This window comes from Myodes glareolus, chromosome 18 (assembly GCF_982192425.1).
Source record: "Myodes glareolus chromosome 18, mMyoGla1.1, whole genome shotgun sequence".
NCBI lineage: Eukaryota > Metazoa > Chordata > Mammalia > Rodentia > Cricetidae > Myodes > Myodes glareolus.
Window position 1 is genome coordinate 63,266,143 of NC_142043.1, and position 7,479 is coordinate 63,273,621.

Sequence of the window (7,479 nt, forward strand, 5' to 3'; positions counted from 1 at the left end):
CCTTGAGCCTATGTGATTGATTCTCACCCTCAAAATGTCTTCAGAGGATCTTGAGTGGGGAGTAGTGAGTCTCAGGACTGACCCACTGAGGGCTTGGAGGGCATGGTGGGCACCATCCACAAAGGGTGGTGTGGGCGATCCCCAGTGCTTATGCACACTCCCAGAACAGCTTCTTGATTGCCAAGGGGTCTCCCTGTTTCCACTGGCCTCCCCCTAAAAGATGGCCCAGCCACCAGCCTCCCTCTTCTCTTTCTCTAGGCCTGGAACTAGGCATGGTGGGAGTCAAAGGGGGCTGGATTGCCCCAGGTGTGAGGATGCCAGCCACACACCCGCAGCCAGGGCACAGCCCAGCCTGGAGTCCCCACAGGCTTCCCCAGGGACAGAACAGAGGAACTCCCTCGGGTTCCTCTCTCTGGGGCACCAGCAGTATTTGGACTTTCACACAGGTCTCTGAGGAACACCCCGAGGCATCTGCCGGATGTGCTGTCAGAGGGTTTCTGGAAGACAGATGGCCAAGCGGAAGTTTGGGACGAGGTGCTATGGCGTGGGTGCAAATCCTAGCGACGCCTCCTTCAGCTGAGAAGCATTCTTGGTCTTCTCTGAACCTTCATTTCCTCCCCCTTGTGAAGTAGAAAGGACAGCAGACGTTAGTCAGAGAGAACTGTGGAGATTGAGAGCTGGGGCTGGGCAGGAGGCGTGAGTAAACACCAGCTGCCGTGGGTGCTGCAGCACCAGAGGCTCCGAGGAGTGGGGAGCTGGGAGGGAGATGAGGGCCCTGGAGCGCTGCCTCCACCAGGCAGGAACAGGGTACATAGCAGAAAGAACACTGGGAACCAGCCTGGTTCTAGCTTTACTGGGAAGGCTGGAATCACAGCACAGAGAAAGAAATGGCCAGATTACCGGATCCACCAGGTCTTGCCAACAAGGGCCCCAACTGCAAATTTCAATGAAGGTAGCCAAACAAGCCAGAGAAATCCCTAGGTTCACATATGACTCCAGAAAGAACCTTCTGGAAATGCAACAGACCCTCCCATCTTGCCTTGCACCCTCTATGAAGGACCAGACACACATAGAGAAGAGTTTGGGAAGCCAAGGGCACCTAGCCTCTGGCCTGGGAAGCTGCTGTGGGGGCCAAACTGACAGATTGTTCCAGGGAATGCCCTTTTGCCTATCTGAACTCTAGCCATGGCTTTCCACCCCTAATCCAATGTGACTGATCCTTCCACTGTCTTCTGTGGACATGCTGGCTCATTCAAATTGATTTTCCCCCCAAAGACATTTTGTAAAGTACAGCTTTCAAAAAAGAGTTCAGTATAGCCCAACTTTCTCTGGCCACAACCCAGGGATCTTACAAGGTTATCTGGCCTGTTTTTATTGTTGGGCCTGGGGGGAGGGGGGGGGCTCATTCAGTACCCGCCCATCTGTGGTGCCACCCAAACTGACCTTCATGGACTTTGTTCTTTTGGGAAAGTTATTTGATGCAGAGAGGAGGGATACAAAGTATCTGTTGGCTGGCAGGAGCCACCAACTGTATTTTATGTTAATTTGACGTGAAGTTGAACACACACAGTTGCCTGTGCCCTGGCAGCCGACAGGCCCAGGGTGACCCTGGTTAGAGCCTTGCTGATATCTCTGGATCACCAGAGCTGGTGAGCGCAGGAAAAGCAGAGCCCTGCCATAGTGTCTAACTGCTCCTATCCACCTTCAGGGCCACCATCTACCTACACTGCAAGCCCAGGCCACATTGGACCCAGAAAAGCCAGAGCCCACACTGCCTATCCCAAACTGGACCCTGAGGGGCAAAGCAGAGGGGACAGGAGGGGCAGAATGGTCCCCAATCAACATATTCTGGGAGCTCAGGAGCTCTGGCCTGTGCAAGTCAGTGGAAATGCTAATTCTTGCTCACAGCTGGACACAGCCTGATCACAGAGCCACAGAGGGAGAAATTGTCATGTGTTGTCATGGGAGTCCACACAAATCCATATATTCAAGACCGTACAGGAGCATCGCATTCGGCCTCATCTGGAGATAGAGTCCTCACAGGGCTTAAGGCCAAACAAATCCATAAGTGTGGACCTGAACCATCACGACTGCGTCCTCGTGATGACACACAGAGGGAAGACTGGTGAGGATTCATCCTCGGGTAAAGGAGAGCTGCCTCAGGAGACCCAGCCCTGCCACAGCTCGGCCTTGGACTTCCAGCTTCAGGATCCAGGAGGTAGTGAACCTGGTAGGAGGAGCCTTCTGCCTCGGGACATTGGCACGAGACTCCCACGACAGTCTCTGAAGTGCTCTTTCCCTTCCTCTCATTCTGGTGGATTGGCTTGAGGCAGGTGGGGTCTGTAGCCTGCATTGCAAAGGCTTCTGAAGTCCCACGGGTTCCTTCGCGGTTGGGTGGGTAGGCTGGGATTACCGGCCCACCCACTACCTGGCTTTGTGGCCATTTGTTCTGCCGCGCTAGCAAACTCGTTTGACATCTCAGTGAGGTGATGGTGAGTTCCCACAGCCTGGCCCCTGACATCTGTCCTCTCACTTTCTGTGGAATTCGCATTGCTTTCCGCCTAATGTGTTCTGCCCCAGGGGGCCCTGCAAGTTCCTGACTGTCAGTGATACCAACGACAGCGAGCGAGCGCAGACCAGGTAAAAGCATAGTTAAAATTGGTGGCTTTGTATGTGAGACAGCCCATCACTGGTCCCTTGAGGCATCCAGTGGGGCAAGTCACTTGATTATCTCCTTGGGATGCAGAGTTCCTTAGAAGTCATGACTGCCCCATTGGGAGCCTGTATGCCGCTGGACCCCAGCTGAAGTGACTTGTGGTAACACAGGAGAAAATGTAAGAACATGCTGGAAGGGAGTCTTCTTGGAAACCACTACGTAACTTCTCAATAACCTGCATGCTGTTTCAATTTAGACCTCAACAGATCAGACTTCCTCAGGTGGGTTCCCCAGGAAACCCCAGTGGTCACGCTGGAGGAGATGCAGCTGCTGATGGGATTTTCCCAGCATTCTCTGCTTGGCTGGGCAGAGATGCAGGTAGATACTGCTACAACTGGGGTTAAAAGGGCACCCCACACTGAGCTCCATCTGGAGTCCTCTGGAGGCAGAGAAGAACTACTTTCAGCAACCATGAATGGCTTCGTTACCAATCTGAGTTCTAGGACATTCCACAACTCTAACAATGATAAAATGCCCTTCATTCCAGTTGACGTTAGTTCCAACTTCAGGTGGGGTCAATGAGCTCAGCTCTGAAAAAGAAACAGACAAACAGGAGTGTTTTGACAGTGTTGGCACCAAGTCCTGTGATAAGGGACTTGGGTAGACAAAGGGGTAGATTGTCTTTTTCTGCCTCACTTGTACACTTGGTCTTTGGGTCGGCCCTTCCTTCTGGATTTTGCTGTCTGGATGAGCCAACAGGGTAGACGGGAGATCACCACTCATCCCAGCTCCCCGCCGTGCCCTTGGGGTTCAAGCGGGCCACCAACCAGTAAGCCAGGTGTAGGGCCCTGCAACCCCCACATTGTGCGGCCTGCTTTGTCCACAGAGAACTTGGCCTAGCACGGGTCCCCCAAGGGCAGGCCTGAGCCTGGATATGCATAAAGGAAGTTGCTTTTAGAGCCCATCTCAGGAATCCAATCGATCCCCAATGGGGCTGTGGAGATCGAAGGACAGACAAGCTTTGAGAACAGCCGAGTGCTGTGTGCAACAGTGTCTGCCCTCTGGGGCCCCAGGTAGAGCATAGCCCTACAGTGATGCCAGGCAGCCATGGCCAGCTCCTACTCCTGTTGGCTGACCTTTGCTCTTGGGGGTCTCAGATGGGCTGAGTACAGCTTGCTGTCAATCAGAAATGAATGGGCACAGACCAAATAAACACCATTGTATTTCACCTCATTAACAACACCTGGGCCCCTCTGCGCTGCCCAGAATCTGAGCTGAGCAGACTGCCCAGGGCTGATGGGGCGATCGGGGCAAAAGGCAGACACAAAGCGTGGAGCAGGCTGGAAGCAGAGAGAAACTTCCTTGGTCGACGTCGGGGTCACTGTCCCTCGGCCAAAACAGTAGCCAGAGCGTCATGCTTTGCCGCGAGGACCGGTCGTTAAGAAGGGACATTTGGCCTGGTTCTCTGGAGCTCTCCTTTACTAGTGTCTCAGGGTGGGAACTGCTATTGCAGTCACTTTCCTGCACGCTATTCTGATATGGAGCTGAAGTACGCAGCGCTGACCCTCGCCCTCCATGCAGCGATGTCCCGTCCAACATGATGACCTCACACTTTCCTGTTCGTTTCCAATTAGGCTGACTCACCCTGACCTCTCCACCCCAGCAGTTGGGTGCTCTCGCCAGGCTCCAGGGTAAATAAAAGGAGCATGCACAGGCACACAGGAGCAGCACAGGAGCACAGGCAGACTCCGACGCTCAGTACACTATATGCATAAACGCATGGATGTGGGCATGGGTGCTTGCAAGTACAGGTATACACACGGCAAATACACATCCGTGGCCACTGACGTAGGATCACAAAGTACACACACAATCCTGTGTACATATAAACGTACACGTGTGTGCACACGAGCAAGCACATGCACATTCATGTGTGCACACAGAAAAACAAACACACAGCATGCACAGAGGTTCATCTGTGTGGTGATTATGTACTAACCCACCATCCATTAGACAGTGGTCTTGTAAGCCCATTGAACTACACTCTGGGTACCGAAGCCAGCAGCAAGCATAGCATCGTTGTGGACCGACCTCCTCAGAGACCCCCCAGGAAGCACCTGGTTGTGCCTGGCCTTATAAGGGGTCTTTCTCAAACTGAGAATCCAAGGTTCCTCCATAAAAGGAGTCTCCCGGTGTTGGTGAGGCCTTCTACGTCCTATCTAGCACTGACTTCCCTTGGGCAGGCTACTGGAACCAGGGAGGACTTGGGGAAGCCATACCCAATGAATGTACTCTGCTCATCCTTCTGGGGCTAAGTGTCCTCATGTCCACCCTAGCCCATGACATCCAGCTGAGCCTCTTTCTCGCTCCCACTATTCCATCAAAGCATTTGTGGTGTGGTGGCTTTGGTATGACCTGTCTCATCGGGTCCCCTCCCCCTACAGGGCATAGGGTGGCCTTATCTGGACAGAGGGTAGCAGGGTGGGGGTGGGGCTAAGAGACTACAAATATCATGAAGGAGGGGATAATGAGGCTGCAAATAGTGAGCTGGCAAACGCTTACTGAGTGTCTGAGCTTTGTCTTGTCCATCTAGGAGTGTGCACCTCTGCAGGGGAGCCATGTGGGAAGCCAGGTTGTCCCAGTCTCCCTTAGAGGTGACACCGGAACCTGGGAGGGCAGGTTGCTCGCCTTAGTGAAGCAGCTCTTTGAAGCCTCCCTCCGCTGGCTTCCAGCTTCTATGTCAGCCATGGACACAGCATGAACGTGCGCACCCAGGACTTACGGCAGTATACCCGTGTCACTGTGACATTGAGAGATGTCGGGTTAGCTTTCCTTCCCTTCCCTTCCCTTCCCTTCCCTTCCCTTCCCTTCCCTTCCCTTCCCTTCCCTTCCCTTCCCTTCCCTTCCCTTCCCTTCCCTTCCCTTCCCTTCCCTCCATTATTTCTTCAGCACAGGGGACTCAGATACTGAGTCCTCCAGGCTGCATTGGTGTCCCGTCGTCCATGTCTCCCCCTGCCACCCCTATCCCCGCACCTCTAACTTCTCTCTCTCTGTTGTTCATGTCTTGGATGTTTCCACCCAAGACTAAGTCACCTCCAAGGGATTGCTGTCAGTCACTGTGACATCTTTCCTTCCTGGGTAGTGTCTGTAGGTGGACAGGTCAGTCCCCGCAGCCAGAGTCAGCTGGGCCCTCATGGGTGTCTCCCTGCAGGTTGTGGGACACGGTTCCACATGAATAGGGTACTTTCCCTGGGGATACTTCCCTGTTGTTCCCTCAGCCATGCGAAGCTATGCAGTGAGGAGCAAGTCCTTCAAGGGCCTTCACTGACAAAGCCATCTGCTTGCCTCCCCCTTCTCCTCTCTCTCCTCCTCCTCTCCTGTGACTCTTGAATTTAAATCATAAAAAGGGGAATAGCCAGGTGCCAACAGAGACCTGCAACTGGAGGGTACACTATTCCATCCAGACTTCTCGTCTCTTCCCTGGCTCCACCTGGCTCCTCCCACGCAGGGCAGTGCCAGCCTCCGGGTGAGGTGCACCACCTATTTGCCTTTAATTCACAGCTCGATCAAAAGGCTAACCAGATCAAAGTTACATTTCTTATCGCCTTTTAAGATTGAGTGAGGACTTGTGTACTGGGTGGAGCGGCCCTTGGTGTCTGCTCTTTCTGCACACTGAGGCTTTTACCACCCCCACTGACCTTCAGCGGCGGCGGCCGTGGCTTCTTGGCTCTAGCATTCACCTGTGACGTCTGCGTGAATGATGACGCGTGTCTCAATGCCAACCACTTGCTGACCACTGCCTGTGTATTCTCCCTTCGGTGGTGTCATTCATAGCCTGAGAACATGGCTGCTGATGAGCTCTGGTTGTGCAATGAAGCTTCTGAGCAAGGCTACCACGGTCACATTGAGACTCAGAGACAGCCTCAGGCCTCAGGGGGACAAAACCCACCAAGGCAAACTAAGAAAAAAATATAGATAAGGAAGACGTAAAGGACCAAACCCCTTCATATTGAAAGAGCCATCTGAATAAATAGAAAAAGCATTTATTTACCTTGGGCATCTCTTGATTTGCGTCAACCAAAAAAGTCTGGCTCCTTTGTTTGGTATTAGTTTCCAGGAGCCAGCTCTTTCCTGCTGTTTCTGGGGTTTGGGTGGCTGACCGATACACCACTCCCAGAGTGTAAGTGTGACTTTCCCTGGCTGATGAGAAGCATCCCTGAGACAGACAGGAGCTATGGGAGTCGACATCTTGCTGTGACCCCAAAAGCTGGAAGAAGGCACCCCCTCTCTGAACCCACTGTACACTGTTGTCACAGATCCCAGGAAGCACAAAGCAAGCCAGCTCCAGGGGGCAGACACATCCTCTCCTGTGCAAGAGGCCGGGAAGTCCAAGGCAGAGACACCCGGGGTGGGTCTACGTTTGTCAGCCCATGATGGCAGGCAGAAAGCCAGCCATCGTCTCACAAAGAACCCCTCGTGCTAATAACCTTGATCCATCTGTGTGGGAGAGCCCATCACGGGACACCTCCCCATGCTCAGCTTTGGGATCAGGTTTCTAGGCATGCATCGTGGGGAACACAGTGAAGGCATGAATGTGGCTACAGAGGGAAGGAGAATAGCAACAAAGGCCACACCAGCCGAGAGAGCCAAGCTGAGGCACTGGGGGAAAGAAGGAAGCCAGCAGGACAGCATGGTGTCAGGATGCCACATGGCTTAGTCTGTCTTGCCCTTTGCACCTGCCTGTGTTAACCACCAGTTCTCATGTTTAGGCTAAACAGGTTGGGCTGCATTTCAACGAGAGGCCTTGGATGATATTCAGAAAG

At 53.4% G+C, this 7,479-nt stretch overlaps 1 long non-coding RNA gene across 1 annotated transcript; it reads right to left on the bottom strand.

The window, feature by feature from the left end:
* Nucleotides 1-837: 837 nt before the first annotated feature.
* Nucleotides 838-6,084, bottom strand: LOC146890858 (uncharacterized). Its single transcript, XR_014998376.2, has 3 exons — nucleotides 5,690-6,084; nucleotides 5,219-5,456; nucleotides 838-3,246 (listed from the first exon to the last, which is right to left on the bottom strand). It is a non-coding gene; the product is annotated as an uncharacterized LOC146890858 (long non-coding RNA).
* Nucleotides 6,085-7,479: the final 1,395 nt, after the last annotated feature.